The sequence below is a fragment of the Ambystoma mexicanum genome, chromosome 6q (assembly GCF_040938575.1).
Source record: "Ambystoma mexicanum isolate Mex_15411 chromosome 6q, UKY_AmexF1_1, whole genome shotgun sequence".
NCBI classification, from domain to species: Eukaryota; Metazoa; Chordata; class Amphibia; order Caudata; family Ambystomatidae; genus Ambystoma; species Ambystoma mexicanum.
Genome location: NC_090937.1, coordinates 949,867,675 through 949,883,663, shown reverse-complemented (window position 1 = coordinate 949,883,663; position 15,989 = coordinate 949,867,675).

Genomic DNA, 15,989 nt, shown 5'->3' with positions numbered 1-15,989 from the left:
GTTCAATTATTGTGGAATGGGCTCTAAAAATGTCAATTTTTATTGACGAATCCACAACTGTTTCATCTCATTCCATTTTAATTGTTTATATTCGTTCTTCTATTGGTGGTAAAGGGCCTATCACCTTTGTCCTCGATTTGCTATAATGGGCTGGAGGGATGCAGTCTATTGAAGCCTCACTTTTGAATTGTTTGTCCAAACATGGGTTTTGCCATGTGTTCCTTGCAGAAAATTGGATAGGGGTATGCAGTGATGGGGCAAGTGTTATGCTAGGACGAGACTCTGGTGTGCTTGAGAGGTTAGCTGAAAAAATATCCCTGCATTGTGAAATGGCACTGTTTGTGCCACCACATTGAGTTGAACGTGACTGACACTGTTCATACTGTCACTGGTCTGAAACATCTGACATCATTTTTTGAAAAACGGTATGCAATTTACCACCAATCAGCCAAAAATCAACGTGAACTTTCGGAATGTGCAAAGGATTTGCTCAAATTCTTAGGATTGGCATAATATTTTCTATTAGGTGGATTGCTTCGAGCCAGAGGGCTATTCAAGCAGTATGGGAGTCATAATTGGCACTTCATAATCATTTCCTGAGGACAACTGCATGTACTTCACGTGACAACAAGAATCGTGCTACATTCATTGGGCTCAATAACATCATAACAACCTTTTTATTTTAGCTGGTATTGAAGATGCAGTAAGTGAAGTTGGGGTTCTTTCTGAAGCTTTGCAGAGGGATGATGTGACACTTCCGAGAGCATATCAGCTCATCAACCGAACTGTGCGGACCATTGAAAGATACAAGAATGTGCCTGGTAAACATCTGAAAGAAGTAACTGATTCTATTGCAAAAGGGTCCTTTAAAGGAGTGACTATCAACCAGGAGGAGTCAAGGGGACAGGTGAGAATAAATCTTCCTCAATTTTACCAGAATTTGGCAGATAATTTACGTTCACGATTATATGCCATTACTGCAAGTAATAGGTCAACCAATAGTACTTGGGCTGATGGATTTGAGGCATTTGTTGCCCATATAGATGTTCTTAATCCTCAGATGTGGCCCTGCAACATTGACAGTTGTGGTTTGAGGGCGAACATAAACTGGAAATCCTGTGCAGGAGATTTTTGCTGATCACAAATCTATAGGTGAAGGTTTCCGGGACCACATTGACAACGGTGGGTATGAAGTTCCCAAACAGTTGCAACCCATCATGAGGGCAGTAAACTCCCTGCCAGTAACATCTAGTGACTGTGAAAGGGGGTTCAGTACAATGGACTTGGTCCTGTCACCTGTAAGGAATACTCTTTGCATTAGCCACCTCTCCTCCCTAATGTTTATGAACCTCATGGGCCCTCCACTGCCACTTTGGGATCCTCTGCCATATGTGAACAGGTGGCTGTCTTCACATCGCAATGCAGATGATAAGCAGTCACGCAAAGTAGATCCTGCAACCCACTATAACAAAAGATATGTAGATGTGTGGGAGTTTCTTTGATGCCAGCATTTGTTAAAATGAACAAATCCCTGAGGAGAAATTAATGCATTTGAAGACAGTTAAACTTTGATTTTGTGTACATTCATTAAAACAGGATGTTAATAGTTAATAATTTAGCTCGTAATCTTGATGTTATTTTGGATTCTTCAGTCTTTCTCTACTCATATCCTCCATTTCTCGTTCCTCTGGCTCATTGCTTTCTTACCTTTCCTTGTGCTAAGCTTCTCATCTCTTCTTCAGCATTTACTGGTGTGTTCTATTGTTCTTCTCTTCTTGTTGGTCTTCATGCATCTCATCTTGCTCCTCTTTGCTTCAATTTAACATTCTTTTAATCAAGTTCTTTGTACTCCTGCTCCTCGACATTCAATCACTTCTGCTCTCCACTCCTTGCATTGGCTTTCCTTTGAAAATCACATATTTTTTAATTTTCTTTGTATTGTTTTTAAGTGCCTTTAGGGGCCCGCCCCTTATCTTTCTTCTGTAGTTTCTTGTTATTCTCCAGCTTGTTCATTTCGTTCTGAATCTTTTTCTGTTGGATGTTTCATTCATTTGCTCTTCTTACCCCAGACCTGGACTTCTCTTCCTCTTATTTCTTCTTTTCAAGTCCTGTTTAAAAACATATCTCCTTGTTTATCTTTGGTTTTCTGTTTATCTGTTCATGTAAATTGTACCATTGATTACTCTGTACAGCGCTTGGGCGATTAAGCGCAGTAGAATTTCAATAAAAATACAAAAGAAAAAAATTATGCAATAAGTTGTTTTTTTTCTATTGGGTGGGTGTTTTTGTCTGCTGAACTGTAATACATTTTTTTGGTTTGGGTGAAACAAAACAGAGTCTGTGTCGACTGATGTTTTCTCTGGCTTGGATGCACCACAGGAAATGCAGTCTACTGGGGCCAGATATATGTAGTAGCTGATAAGAAGGGCACAGTGCAATGGATGCCACTTCCGGCTATGTCACTTCCAGTGATGTCACTTCTGGTTGGCTATCCTAATGAGTCCCCCCACTTCTTTTTGTAGGACTTGACCCCCTGGTGCACAGTATACATTGGTTGAGGCTGCAGTGTCTCCACCGTCTGAAGACATTCTACTGATGTGTAGTGGCATGGATTTGAAGAGAGACATCAGAGCAAAGTCAAATGGCCGCTTCCCTGTTGCCCCTGAAAGCAGTGGTGCATGACAGAGGCATTCCTACCACACTAACTGTGCATGCTCGCGTTGCTGTGCACTGAAACTCTTCAGCCGTCCCTCTGCCCATTTTGGCCATGTGCAAGCCACGCCTCCAGGGCACTAGCCAAAAGCGGTTTAGGGTTGGTAAAACACAATTAAATGTCCCAAGACAGAAAATAAATGAAGTGGATTCTAAACTATATAGAGCAGACAGCTTCTGAAATCGAATTAGTACTTGTGCTGTATACCCAACGCAGCAGCAGGTCTGGGCAGATCGACCTTACTCCGCCACAATATTTATGAATTAAAACTAACAAAGTCACAGATGACCTCCATTGATTGCAGGCAGTATTTCAGTGGACATTTTCTGCTGATGTTATAAAGCATGCACGTGCAACTCAAGCAGTACGTGAAGGTCAGCCCAGACCGGAGATTTAAAAAAATAACCTTTGTGTTGCCAATCCATTATTTGCAATGCACGACAAAAAGGAAAATCGGTACAGGCACTTTTTTAAAATGAGCCACGGGATATACTTTTCAGTTGTTTCTACCGTGTTATGCGATGAATTGCATATAACGTGTGTGAAAGCTAATTTTACAACTGTTATAGTCGCCACCTTTTATTAACCCACATTTAATTATATCCACGTATTTGCAGTGTTTACCTGGATAATAAGGGTGCTGAAAGCCATGAAGTGATCACGTAAAGGGAACATAAACAGTTCCTTGCATCACTGGGTGTCAGCTCGTATAGTTAAGATAAATCTGCATTAAAAAAGGCGCAGCCTTGACTATGGTTATATGTATACATGATCGTGTAGTTCCTGTCGGTGCCTAGATAAACATGTAATGGCAAACACACCTATAAAGGAAGAGGCGATCTTTGCAAATAGATTGAAGCTATTCTGTTTCCTTGTGCTTTAAGGTGTTAGCATCTTGTTTCATAAAAAAGGCATTGTGAAAATATTCTAATAATGAAAAGGTCTTTAAAAAAATGATTTCAAGCATTCCATGCATCACAAGGAGAAATACATATATTATTCACATGTCCCTGTACTTCTCACAGAATTAGCTCGACAGCTAAACTCCTGGTGTACATTCAATGAAAGTCCCCTCATTTGTGGTTGTAGCTAAGAGCTTGAGTGTAAGCTTTTGGGTGAAGTACATGCTAGGATGGGATCCTGCTGCTATGTATCCTTTCACCCTCGTGTTAAGGGGGCTGAGCGTGGAGAGCCCCCTGATGGTTTGCCATGCCTGGAAGTGGGAAAGAAAAGGACAGGCTGTCAAAGGTCCCTGCTCTGGTCAAATTCGGAGATTCTTAGTGGAATATATCATTCCAACCTGAGTCGCAGAGTTATTGCTTACTGTGATACCCACACCATAGCCCCAGACCCAGGGTACCTGCTCAACTACAATTATGCCCCATATTGGACATTCGCGAGGCCCCAATCCACAGTACCCTTTCCTGGTTAGATGCTTTGATTTGGGAAGACAGACTTGTCTGGATATTTCTCTTAAATGACCCCCCTACGGGCGCTAACGGGGAAATACTGCAGTACAATTGAGGACCAAATACGATTTTGAGGAACAAATGGTGGAGGACGAAAAGTAGTAAGAGATAGCTCAGACAATGAAGGAGGCTTAAGGATTATGCAGCCCCTTCCAAGGTGCCATTGAGAAGCCTTTGTCTACTGACCTATTTCGGGGCTTGGAGAAACGTTATTAACATTTCTTAATAGAACCCATGGAAATGAGAACTACCAAACAAAGAGGCATAGTTAAAGGATGATTGTTTATCCAGAATGACGTTAGTAACAAACAGGGTGGGACAGGAGGGGTTCGAAGCCCACCTTCATTGCCTCCGTTCCCAACCAGACGTTTTGGCCACATGTCAGTTACAGCTGAGATGATGCATATTTGCTTTTTTGGCACACACTGTTTTAAACTTGTTTGTGGAATTGCAAATGTCATTCACATTTTGCATAACCAACAGGTGCATTTCCTTATCTGAAAATGAACACACACAAACGCTTTTAACACACACACGCTCCTCAGAAGTGTGTCACTATTGACAGCAGTGTAACTCACAGGACAGTTGCAGATATATTAAGTTGTCCCCCGTCAGTTAAAACGAATGTGAAGGAAGTAGTGGTAAAGCCTGTCTTCATTACTAGCTTTACAATGTTTACACTTAGTGGGTATTTTGCAAGCAGATTACTGCTGTGTTGCAGATTGCATGTTATGGTTAAATTGCACAAATCTAAACCTGTGAAATTCAGTGAAAAAACGTTGTTAAAGGGACGTTATGATTACAAGTAAAACCGAAAAATCCGGGAAATGTGGCAGTTATGGTGAGCTAACCAACCATAACTCGTGCTGCCAAGACTAACACCCAGGACATCAACGGTTTTAACCAATGCACCCTTAATTTGCTACACGTTCCTTATTGTACTCACCTTCAATGTAGCAGCTCTAGAATTTGTGGAGAGTGCCATAGTCTGTGGATAGAAGGCAGCGTTCACAAAGCACAGGGTAGAAAACACAATGTTCTACCCATCAGGAACAAACAGATATACATAAAACATAATAACTTTTTTTGTACAAGTGATCACTTCAAATTGTAGACATTTGTTTTTTTTCCATTTATGTCACAATATAATGGAACACCAAGCATAAACCGTACCTGTACACCTCATATCAATCCAATACAACTGTTCATAGAGACTGATATACACCAAGCGATTTTTCTAAAACAATGTCCGACCAAATAGTAATAACGCTGTATTTATTTCTCTATTATTACCACTCATTATGTGAAGATTTCTTATGAGTAAATATCACTACTTCTTTTTTTATTTTAACAGAAATGGCAAACACACATGGAGAAACAACACCCCAATGATCTTGTCTGCAAAATTGGATGTACTTAGTAATGACGTTAAGGAAATTTTAAATTATGTTAAAAATCATGTTAGTAAAAATGTTGATTATCACTATCCTTCTTGCACCTGTCTCCCTTGTCCCCAGCAATCATCTCCATCAAATTCCCACATTATATATAAAAGACGCTTTGATGAAACCTCACTACATTTTCGAAAATCTAGGGTGTTCAAAATTGAAAGTATACCCTTGCAGAGCTCCTAGACCCAATCTTAGGTGATCTGGCAACGTTTTAAAACTTTCCAAACCCTATTTTTAACTGGGTAGTCTGCGGATAGTCACGCGGTCGCAGACAGTTCCTCTGAAGGGACACACCCATTACTTCCAGTCGTTCTTGTAGAAGAGCAGCTGTACACATCTGCAAGAGATCCTGCGCCACTGCCTCCCATATATTGGAGACATGAGACCGTTCCATGTTTGACACCAGATGTACCAATACAGCAGCAAGTATTTGGAGGAAGATACCCAATGAAGGACCAGCTGCTGAAACGCAAGGTAGATTAAGTCATCATAGAAGCTAGCTATAAGTAGTAATTAGAATGCAGGCAAAGCTGCCATTGCACAGAAACCTGGCATTGGTATCATGAATTTAGTAAGACCGAACCATGAAGCAGGAATGGAAAACTATGTTGCAGCAAGAAAAGAGGGCTTGTGAAGCTGCGTGGTGAGGCTGCCTGGTCTGAAGTCAAGACTCTAGAAGGCAAGGTCAGCTATCTACAATGAATAAGAACAAGTGTGCAGAGGATGAATCTTCTCACAGCAAGGTGCAATCAAAGACACATTTTTATTCATTTAGAGCATATAAAAGCTTCAAATAGACCAGATCGTGGTATTCTGTCCTGTGAGCAAAGGATGGAAATTGAGTTGAACTTGAAGTTCCAGACATGATAAGCAAGTGCACATTCTCAAAAACAAGGATACCTTGCAAGGCCAAGTACAAAGAAAATGTCATGGCAGTAGGCATGGGTGATGAGTGATATGATATGATATGATATAGCATTTATAACGTACCTATACACAAATGTTTCAACCCCGTGATGAGGCAATGGATAGGCAACAGAGGGAGGACAGACAGCGATCCTACTAAGCCAGGTGTCAATCAGATTGTGCAAGTGCAGGGGAAGGGGGACAGGAAAGTGCAGAGTGGGAGAGGGGTGCAGACAGTGCTGTACATGGGATAAATAGAATAAACAGTAAGAGCAGATGGCCAGTTGGTGGCAAGTGCAAGGGTAAGTGCATACATCAGATGTCAGTGCTGGTGGGGGACTGTAGGGATATAGAAAACAGTACACAATCATAGGGTTTGACAGGGAGGCAGTGCAGGTGTGCAACTGGAGGGGAAGGGGACCAGAGTCCAAGATCAAAGGGTGGCCAGGTAACCAGTGCACTTTCAGCCAGGAGTTCAGCAGCAGAGAGGGTGAAGAGAAAGGAGAATCCAAGAGAAAGGTTTTGAGGTGCTTCCGGAACCGGAGATGGTTCTCAAGGTTCAGGGAGGCAGGGAGGCTGTTCTAGAGGGAGGCCCCAGCCAAAGAAAGAGATCTACCACCAACTTGTTGTTTGGAGAAGCGACTGACCCTGATGGAGTTGGAGGTGGATGAGCGAAGAGCTCGAGAAGGAAGATATTTAGGAAGTGATAGTTGAAGGTATTGAGGCCCCTGCCCCTAGAAGGCCTTGTGGACAATGCAGAGTCAATAGGGTGGTGAGGTAGTCTCATGTCCTATATCCCTGTACCTGGGTCTGGGATTATGTGCTGCTAAATGAACCAAATGACCCAGACATGGCACAAGTGTGCCAACCAATTATAGTAGTCCATATAATGAAGGACCTTCTAGTTCGAAGACCAATGAGAAACTGTGTATCTAATGTTTCTGAAATTACATGTTTTCTTGAGATAACAGGCAGCCAATAACAATCCTAGCTCTTACAGAATGATATACTTAGATGTCTCCCTTTACCCATCCTGACCCCTGATCGTGTTTTTTTTAATTATTTGCCACATAGTATGACTTCACTCTGACACAGCTTTCGGTATAAATTCTATATTTTGTGTGGAGATCTGTCAGGATTAGTCAGGCGAGTACAAAGGCAGCGAAAATGGCAAGGGAAATGTGCACCCAGGAACTACGACTCAGGTATGCTAGAACCCAGGAGTGCAAATAGAGTGTGACATCAAACCAATATATGAAAAGGGATGTGGGGTAAGCACCTGACCGTGAGGAAAGTCGGCAAGCGCCTTACCCCCAATTGCTGTTACAGGTACTGACAGCGCTAAACCCACGTGGAGGGCAAGCAATGACAGGATCTGTGTACTAACACTCTTGATGGTATTACATAAGGGAACTTAAGAACTGTACTCACGAGGACGAGATAAACCTCTTGAATGTCAGCTAGCCCACGAATCCTGTTGAAGAAACTGGGACCCCGAAAGGCTAGAACAGCAATGGAAGGAAAACTAAATACCTAAGTGGGAATAGTGTTTACAAAATAGTGAGGAAAACATAAGCATTCACACAGGGCTAGCTACTACCGCACACCACACCTAATAATCAAAGGGAAAATAAATGCAGAAGTGCAGTGGAAAACATGGAATGGATCCTCTAGAAAGTAAGGATCAGGAGCAGGGAAAAACGAAATAACCTATGCAAACTTCTCCCTACCCCTCCAAGGAAAAGACAGGAAACTAAACTAAGAGGAAGGCTAAGGCAAATGGGTAACAGCAGCAAAGGACAGAGTCAAAGAAATATAGAACACAGACAAACTGGGCTGCATCTAAAAGGGGAAAGCACTGAGAATTGCTGCCTGCAAACAGAGGAAGACAAAAAGGGAAATCAAGGGAGCAGAAATCAATTAGCGCATGAATCCGAAATTCAGGGCGGAGGAAACAAGAAAACAGGAACAAGGAAGTAGGTACAAAGGCAAGGAACCAGGAACCAGGGACTAGTCAAAAACAGGAACACTGCAATCGATGACCAGCGCTGGACTGAAGTAAGACTGAGGCTTTTAAAGCTGCTTAACGAGCACACGCCTCGGGTGTGCTGATTGCTGCACCTGCCGCCACAGCTGTTACCTATCCTCCACCCAACCTTGTGTTGAAAGGGCGGAGGTGGAGCAGTGGGCGAGGCATTCTGGGAAGCATAGTCATTTGGTTAAAGAAGCATGCTGGCTGCCAAAAACCTGGAATGGATCCGGAAGGGAAGTAGCTGGGAAAATAGGGATTTAGCGCTCCCAAATCATCACAGCACTGTAGCATAAAGTTCGGAGGAAAAGTCCAGTAGGGAATAAACCCCAAATCATGCCCCCAAATGGTGGGAACGGGAGCGAAGGGAGCGAGTCGTGACAGTATACCCCCTCCTACGGCCGGCTTCGGGTGCCCGCCACCCGCACGAGACATCTTCTTTCCATGATGGGAGTGCTTTTTCTTTGGAGGTGGCACTGATGGAAATGGTGGCCTGTGGGCAAAGGCAGATGGACTTCCATGATAGGAGTGCTTTGTCTTTGGAGGTGGTACTGATGGAAACGGTGGCTTCTGGTGAGGAAGAGACTCATGGTTCGAAGAAAGGCATGAAGGACTTGCAGGACCAGAAGCAGAGTTGGAAGGTCCAGGAAGCGCAGTCACTGGGAGTGGACCCTTATAAGTCTTTGAGGAGGGAGGCAGGCTGGTGCAACATGCCTTAGGCAATGGTAGAAGCTCTGCTAGCCTTTCTGCCGAGAGTGGACATGCGGGAGTCGAGGAAAATGCTGGCTTCAGGAAAGGGTTATGCTCAGCCATTAGAGAAGGTGGTGGCTGAGGTAGAGGTTCAGATTTCCTTCTGTCATCCATCTGGGAAAAGGCTTGTGGTTGAAAGTGACTAAGGTTTGACTGCACATGTTCTACGCCTTGGAGACCTGAAAGTCCAATGGGTTGTACAAGGCTAGTACTCCTGGTGACAGTCGTGTAGCCACTTTGTTTCACGTGGGATACCACAGCAGGGATGTGTGGCATCCTGATAGGAGTGATAGACGCAGTACTTGGTATTTCAGGCAGACTTGCAGAAGGAGCAATAACAGACACATCTTGAACTGCAGCAGTCATTCCCTTCCTTTGGCTACTAGCACCCGACTGGTGCTTCTTGGCGGAATTCTGTTGCACAAGTCCTGTAGGTAATACGCCGGTCTGCACCACCCCTTGTGCACACCCAAGTGAGTGGTTCTGACTCACCACTTGGTCAAGCTTGATGACTCTGAAGCGGGAGCTGGCAAAAGTCTCAAACTCTGATGCTGCATCTTTAGGAGGCTCTGATGCTAAAGTGAAGCAGTTGGGAGAATCGTCTTGTGGAAAAGGCAGGCATTCTGGTGCTCCTCCTGAAGCAAAAGAAAGGCAGGCTAGACGTTCATCGACTGTAAATGGTTGGGATTCAGGAGGAATCGCTGGAGCAGAAGAAAATACAGCAGAATCTGATGGTGTAGACAGGTATACCTCTGATATTGGCAGCAAGGCTATGCAGGATACAGGCGTCTCATGAACTGAAGGCAAATACTCAGTATACTCCGGGACTGAAGACATGCTCTTTTGATGGACTACCGGAGGCTCTAAAGCTGAAGGATGATCTGCAGGATGAGTCACTGTAGCTGAAGACAGGCAGGTCAGGGGAAACCTTGAGGCTGAATGCATGCAAGCTGGAGCAATCTCGGTTGCTGGATACAAACATGTCCAGGTCTTTGGGACTGGCTCTTGAGTAAATGGCAGACATGGCAGCGGTTCATTGGTTGAAGACAGGTGTGCCAAAGATGACTGCAGGGCTGTGGATTGAATCATAGAAGAGTCAATGGTTGTAGGAGGACAGACAGAAGTCTCAGAAGTTGACAGACCCATCGGTGGCTCAGGAATGAAGGGCACCTTTAGGGCAGTAGACTCCTTGGCACCAGTAACCAAAGACTGAGCTGTACCCTTGCAGTCCCTTTCTTTAGTGGGTGACACAGAGTCTTTTTCTTTGTAGAAGTCAAAATCAATCAGTGGAATCACCATAGTAAAGTCTCTGTTAATCAGGATTTCGTCTATTGTCCATTCCTCTGTTTTAGCTTCTGAAAGAGGCAGATTATCAATCAACAGTTCAGGAACCGCCTGACGGTTCTTTGGTTCAGTATACTGTGGAATGAGTCCATCAGAACATGAAATCTGTACTGTCTCTGACTGTTCGTATTGATCAGAAGTGGCAGAAGGAAGAGTGAACCCAGAGGTAACATTGTTTTCCACATCAGCTTTAACATCTACTTCAGTCTCAGCAGCTGTATCAAGAGCAGGGCCTAAGCCTACGGTAGTGACTGAATCTGTGTATGCCACCATTGTGGATTGTGTTTGGAATTCAGAAGCTTGTATGTGTGCTAGCTCAGAATTATGACAAACTGCTACACAGGGTATGTTTGGTAAAGGAGTGGCTTGTAACTCTTCAGCTAACTGCAATCCCTGATAAACAGCAGAACAATTGTTAGAACCTGTGCCTAGATTAAGCGCTGTGCTAGACGAAAGACCTTCACTCCCAATAGATCTAACATATCGACAAATATCATGGTTTACCAAAGTCTCTGCACTCAGGGGCTGAACAGTGTTCACTTCCTCCACATCAACAGATAAAGTCTGAGGTGTATTCAGTAAAGAGTGTAAGGTTTTATTTTCCTCTTGTGCAGAAATGAGTTCTTGTCTTAACTCCTCAAGTTTAGCTCTTAGCATGCCCTGCATTAACTGTACATCACTATCAGTAGGACCAGGGGGAAGCATAGTGGCATCAGGGCTGGATCCTGCACTAGCAATCTGGATGTGCATAGATTGTACATTGTCCTCTACTGCTTGCAGGTTCTGTGATTTATAGTTTATTTTTCCAACTTGGTCTGTGTTTCCCTTAAACAAACTATTGACATTAGACCTCTTGGCATTAGGGACTACAGTATGTACCTGTGCAACGGAGTATGCGTTAGACTGAGGGTAGAAAACAGAAGTTATGCAAGAAACCCCTCCATTCTTTATGTTGGTATCATGAAACTGTTCTATCTGAGGTGAAGCACAACTGGAATCATGGGGTTCAACAACAGAGGTACTCTCGTATAATAAGTCTAACAGTGTGTTGTTTTCTGCGGCTAAGGCTTGTGCTGACATAGAATCGGGATCAAAACCAAAGATAGAACTAGGATCAGGCCATGTAGGATGTGCCATCCTATGGGAAAAATACTTTGCACGTAAATGCCCATTCGTGACAAGGAGTTCATTGGAGTCAGGACTAGTGATTTGATTGTCACAGGTAAATGTAGGGGAAGCTTTCTGTACAAACTTGTTAGAGGCCTTGCTGCCTTTCTTTCTTAAACTTGCCATATTCAATGGGAATTTTTGGCTGGTCATACTGTCAGGATTAGTCAGGCGAGTACAAAGGCAGCGAATATGGCAAGGGAAATGTGCACCCAGGAACTACGACTCAGGTATGCTAGAACCCAGGAGTGCAAATAGAGTGTGACATCAAAACCAATATATGAAAAGGGATGTGGGGTAAGAACCTGACCGTGAGGAAAGTCGGCAAGCGCCTTACCCCCAATTGCTGTTACAGGTACTGACAGCGCTAAACCCACGTGGAGGGCAAGCAATGACAGGATCTGTGTACTAACACTCTTGATGGTATTACATAAGGGAACTTAAGAACTGTACTCACGAGGACGAGATAAACCTCTTGAATGTCAGCTAGCCCACGAATCCTGTTGAAGAAACTGGGACCCCGAAAGGCTAGAACAGCAATGGAAGGAAAACTAAATACCTAAGTGGGAATAGTGTTTACAAAATAGTGAGGAAAACATAAGCATTCACACAGGGCTAGCTACTACCGCACACCACACCTAATAATCAAAGGGAAAATAAATGCAGAAGTGCAGTGGAAAACATGGAATGGATCCTCTAGAAAGTAAGGATCAGGAGCAGGGAAAAACGAAATAACCTATGCAAACTTCTCCCTACCCCTCCAAGGAAAAGACAGGAAACTAAACTAAGAGGAAGGCTAAGGCAAATGGGTAACAGCAGCAAAGGACAGAGTCAAAGAAATATAGAACACAGACAAACTGGGCTGCATCTAAAAGGGGAAAGCACTGAGAATTGCTGCCTGCAAACAGAGGAAGACAAAAAGGGAAATCAAGGGAGCAGAAATCAATTAGCGCATGAATCCGAAATTCAGGGCGGAGGAAACAAGAAAACAGGAACAAGGAAGTAGGTACAAAGGCAAGGAACCAGGAACCAGGGACTAGTCAAAAACAGGAACACTGCAATCGATGACCAGCGCTGGACTGAAGTAAGACTGAGGCTTTTAAAGCTGCTTAACGAGCACACGCCTCGGGTGTGCTGATTGCTGCACCTGCCGCCACAGCTGTTACCTATCCTCCACCCAACCTTGTGTTGAAAGGGCGGAGGTGGAGCAGTGGGCCAGGCATTCTGGGAAGCATAGTCATTTGGTTAAAGAAGCATGCTGGCTGCCAAAAACCTGGAATGGATCCGGAAGGGAAGTAGCTGGGAAAATAGGGATTTAGCGCTCCCAAATCATCACAGCACTGTAGCATAAAGTTCGGAGGAAAAGTCCAGTAGGGAATAAACCCCAAATCATGCCCCCAAATGGTGGGAACGGGAGCGAAGGGAGCGAGTCGTGACAGTATACCCCCTCCTACGGCCGGCTTCGGGTGCCCGCCACCCGCACGAGACATCTTCTTTCCATGATGGGAGTGCTTTTTCTTTGGAGGTGGCACTGATGGAAATGGTGGCCTGTGGGCAAAGGCAGATGGACTTCCATGATAGGAGTGCTTTGTCTTTGGAGGTGGTACTGATGGAAACGGTGGCTTCTGGTGAGGAAGAGACTCATGGTTCGAAGAAAGGCATGAAGGACTTGCAGGACCAGAAGCAGAGTTGGAAGGTCCAGGAAGCGCAGTCACTGGGAGTGGACCCTTATAAGTCTTTGAGGAGGGAGGCAGGCTGGTGCAACATGCCTTAGGCAATGGTAGAAGCTCTGTTAGCCTTTCTGCCGAGAGTGGACATGCGGGAGTCGAGGAAAATGCTGGCTTCAGGAAAGGGTTATGCTCAGCCATTAGAGAAGGTGGTGGCTGAGGTAGAGGTTCAGATTTCCTTCTGTCATCCATCTGGGAAAAGGCTTGTGGTTGAAAGTGACTAAGGTTTGACTGCACATGTTCTACGCCTTGGAGACCTGAAAGTCCAATGGGTTGTACAAGGCTAGTACTCCTGGTGACAGTCGTGTAGCCACTTTGTTTCACGTGGGATACCACAGCAGGGATGTGTGGCATCCTGATAGGAGTGATAGACGCAGTACTTGGTATTTCAGGCAGACTTGCAGAAGGAGCAATAACAGACACATCTTGAACTGCAGCAGTCATTCCCTTCCTTTGGCTACTAGCACCCGACTGGTGCTTCTTGGCGGAATTCTGTTGCACAAGTCCTGTAGGTAATACGCCGGTCTGCACCACCCCTTGTGCACACCCAAGTGAGTGGTTCTGACTCACCACTTGGTCCAGCTTGATGACTCTGAAGCGGGAGCTGGCAAAAGTCTCAAACTCTGATGCTGCATCTTTAGGAGGCTCTGATGCTAAAGTGAAGCAGTTGGGAGAATCGTCTTGTGGAAAAGGCAGGCATTCTGGTGCTCCTCCTGAAGCAAAAGAAAGGCAGGCTAGACGTTCATCGACTGTAAATGGTTGGGATTCAGGAGGAATCGCTGGAGCAGAAGAAAATACAGCAGAATCTGATGGTGTAGACAGGTATACCTCTGATATTGGCAGCAAGGCTATGCAGGATACAGGCGTCTCATGAACTGAAGGCAAATACTCAGTATACTCCGGGACTGAAGACATGCTCTTTTGATGGACTACCGGAGGCTCTAAAGCTGAAGGATGATCTGCAGGATGAGTCACTGTAGCTGAAGACAGGCAGGTCAGGGGAAACCTTGAGGCTGAATGCATGCAAGCTGGAGCAATCTCGGTTGCTGGATACAAACATGTCCAGGTCTTTGGGACTGGCTCTTGAGTAAATGGCAGACATGGCAGCGGTTCATTGGTTGAAGAGAGGTGTGCCAAAGATGACTGCAGGGCTGTGGATTGAATCATAGAAGAGTCAATGGTTGTAGGAGGACAGACAGAAGTCTCAGAAGTTGACAGACCCATCGGTGGCTCAGGAATGAAGGGCACCTTTAGGGCAGTAGACTCCTTGGCACCAGTAACCAAAGACTGAGCTGTACCCTTGCAGTCCCTTTCTTTAGTGGGTGACACAGAGTCTTTTTCTTTGTAGAAGTCAAAATCAATCAGTGGAATCACCATAGTAAAGTCTCTGTTAATCAGGATTTCGTCTATTGTCCATTCCTCTGTTTTAGCTTCTGAAAGAGGCAGATTATCAATCAACAGTTCAGGAACCGCCTGACGGTTCTTTGGTTCAGTATACTGTGGAATGAGTCCATCAGAACATGAAATCTGTACTGTCTCTGACTGTTCGTATTGATCAGAAGTGGCAGAAGGAAGAGTGAACCCAGAGGTAACATTGTTTTCCACATCAGCTTTAACATCTACTTCAGTCTCAGCAGCTGTATCAAGAGCAGGGCCTAAGCCTACGGTAGTGACTGAATCTGTGTATGCCACCATTGTGGATTGTGTTTGGAATTCAGAAGCTTGTATGTGTGCTAGCTCAGAATTATGACAAACTGCTACACAGGGTATTTTTGGTAAAGGAGTGGCTTGTAACTCTTCAGCTAACTGCAATCCCTGATAAACAGCAGAACAATTGTTAGAACCTGTGCCTAGATTAAGCGCTGTGCTAGACGAAAGACCTTCACTCCCAATAGATCTAACATATCGACAAATATCATGGTTTACCAAAGTCTCTGCACTCAGGGGCTGAACAGTGTTCACTTCCTCCACATCAACAGATAAAGTCTGAGGTGTATTCAGTAAAGAGTGTAAGGTTTTATTTTCCTCTTGTGCAGAAATGAGTTCTTGTCTTAACTCCTCAAGTTTAGCTCTTAGCATGCCCTGCATTAACTGTACATCACTATCAGTAGGACCAGGGGGAAGCATAGTGGCATCAGGGCTGGATCCTGCACTAGCAATCTGGATGTGCATAGATTGTACATTGTCCTCTACTGCTTGCAGGTTCTGTGATTTATAGTTTATTTTTCCAACTTGGTCTGTGTTTCCCTTAAACAAACTATTGACATTAGACCTCTTGGCATTAGGGACTACAGTATGTACCTGTGCAACGGAGTATGCGTTAGACTGAGGGTAGAAAACAGAAGTTATGCAAGAAACCCCTCCATTCTTTATGTTGGTATCATGAAACTGTTCTATCTGAGGTGAAGCACAACTGGAATCATGGGGTTCAAC